Source organism: Octopus bimaculoides, chromosome 15 (genome assembly GCF_001194135.2).
Source record: "Octopus bimaculoides isolate UCB-OBI-ISO-001 chromosome 15, ASM119413v2, whole genome shotgun sequence".
Taxonomy (NCBI): Eukaryota; Metazoa; Mollusca; class Cephalopoda; order Octopoda; family Octopodidae; genus Octopus; species Octopus bimaculoides.
In genome coordinates this window covers 28,829,553-28,832,328 of record NC_068995.1, presented here as the reverse complement: position 1 = coordinate 28,832,328, position 2,776 = coordinate 28,829,553, and the positions used below count along the sequence as shown (strand labels likewise).

The 2,776-nt window shown below is 33.0% G+C and overlaps 1 protein-coding gene across 1 annotated transcript in view; it reads left to right on the top strand.

Moving 5' to 3' along the window:
* LOC106870281 (protein Wnt-5b) overlaps positions 1–2,776 on the top strand; it is a 367,695-nt gene that overhangs the window by 349,005 nt on the left and 15,914 nt on the right. The window lies entirely within an intron of this gene.

Below are 2,776 nucleotides of genomic sequence, written 5' to 3'. Positions count from 1 at the left end.
ATATATATATATATATATATATATATATATATATATACATACACATATATACATACATATATGTACACACACATAACTGAGTAACAAAGAGGTACAATTGTAACTTTGTTACTCATATTTTATTCATCTCTCCTGGAAGCTACTGTTCGCAAATATTACAGACAGTATTTTTAATATAAAGTACATGTCTGAATAGCTAAGAGCGGATTTCTTCACTTAGCTGTCTTGATATCTGCAAGAATATCATGTGGCCCACACTTAAGCACCAAGTCTAATATTCACTTAATATGGTTGAGTATGCATGCTACTCAGTCCTAACAAGATGCCTCTATTGAAGTACCTAATTCCAATGAATCTTAATTGTTTCAGTCATTCGACAGTGGCAATGCTTGAGCACCGCCTTTAGTCGAACAAATCGACCCTAGGACTTATTCTTTGTAAGCCTAGTACTCATTCTATCGATTTCTTTTGCCGAACCGCTAATTTACAGGGACGTAAAACACCAACATTGGTTTTCAAGCGATGGTGGTGTGACAAACGCAGACACACAAATGCATAAAATAAGAACATTACTGTCGATAAATTAGACTTACTCTTCCTCTCTACTTGCTGGCTTTATGCTAAAATTCGGAACACATTCTTATTCAATAAATTGACTGGTTTAAACACGTTAAACACATTAAACAAAGTTTTATATAAAATATTATCGGCGAAAGCGTGACAGTCAACGCAATTTTTGTCAATAATATAACGTATATAATCGCACACACACACGCACACCTATACACAGAGCTACATATGAATGTATATGTATGTATGTATGTATGTATGTATGTATGTATGTGTGAGTGTATCATATATCTATATGTTTATCTATATAAATGTATACGTTTATACACACACACACACACACACACACACACACACACATATATATATGCATATATATACATACATATATGTAAATGCTTACATATATATATATATATATATATATATATATATATTGGTACAGAACGTCACAAAACGTAAACATGAATTACGAAATACGAAAACAACATGAAATACAAAGGCAAACTTGGGTATGCGAACAACGAGAAAAACAAATGGAAAACAAGACAAGTAACATAAAGAACGACCCTTCATCAGTTATCAACTGTTCATCTACTCTACATTTCGAGCAATTAACGACAATACGAGGCTTCGAAAAATAGTTGCTCTCGCGAACCAAAATAAAATTTGGCATAGGAAGTGTAGAAAGAAGGTAAGGGTAGTAAAATTGAGGTGGAATGAAGGATGAAGATTATTAATCAACTTGCTTAAATGGACAGGTTAGTGGTGAGTAGTAGAAGAACTACAGAATTTATATCTGTGAAGATGTATACACACATACGTATCCACACATGTATATAGACCTTTACGTACATCAACACATATATACGCATACAAACTCTTGTATGTTACACCCATTTACGCATACACACGCTCATTTGTATCTATTTTGTATATATAAATATAAATTCTTGCATACATAAATGCATGCATGCTTACTCACACACACGCATAAATGTATGCATGTGTAAAAATACACACACACACACACACACAGAGGCAGGTATGCGTACATTTATATATCTACACATACTCATATACAAATCCATACTTATATAAAACTAGCTGTTTTTCTAGGTTTCTACTAAATCTTGTTCAGTTTCGCTCCTAATGGGACACGTGTATCCGGAGAAAAGTTTTTTATACTAAAGTGAATTTTTTTCATTTAAAATGGTTTGGGATGGGACAATCAGGGTTAAAGCATAAGGAGTAGGATGGAAAAAAGCAAGAGTTCACTTGTCCAGAAGTGATTATCTTTTATAACAAATATATTGGTGGAGTAGATCACTGATTAAATGGTAACACTTGTATGAACTGGATCGAAAAAAGTAGAAAATGGTGGATTAAAGTGTTCTTCAGGCTTCTAATGATAGCTGTTAATGACAGCTGTTATTCACTCTGAAATTCACCATACGAAACCACCATTTAGAAATTTCTTAGTAAATATAGCTGAACGTTTGATCGAGGCAGGAAGTTTCGAATATTCCACAAAAGAGAGTGAGATCTTTCGGACGGCCTTCTAAGACTTCAAAGTCTTAGTAAAACAAAAGAATCGCACATGTACTTCGAGGAGCAAAGGAAGGAGGACGCAATTCAATTGCCGGAAATGCAACATTCCTTTATGTATTGATGACTGCTTTACAGTATATCACACATAGCATGTATTTATAAATCATGATCGTTCTCGTAAATATTATTTATTTATTTATTTATTTATGTGTTTCAGCCAAGTGGCTGCGGTCATGCTGGTGCACGAAAAGGAATATATTCATTAATTAGTATGATATAAGAGGAAAAAAAACTATATAATTACATAATAATTATATAAGGAAAGAAGCTGGACCTTTGTGATTTGACGGGCAACATTTTTTTATGTAGTGTTTTGGTAACGAAACACTTTCAAACTTCGTATACTTGTATATTTTGTGGTATAGAACAGATAATAAATTTTGTATTCGAAGTTATTTCACGTTAAAAATTGTCTGATTTCGATAATTTCAACTAATCACTAACGTCTATTCAGTTGAAAACAGTAAGTGCTGTAACGGTGTATATGGTATTAATTCCCGTTAGTTCTGACATTTCCGATTAACTAGACTGTTCGTAAACAAAGGGGAAAAAGCCATCAAAATACTTGAATATTGCCTGCACTTGTTATTGGAGC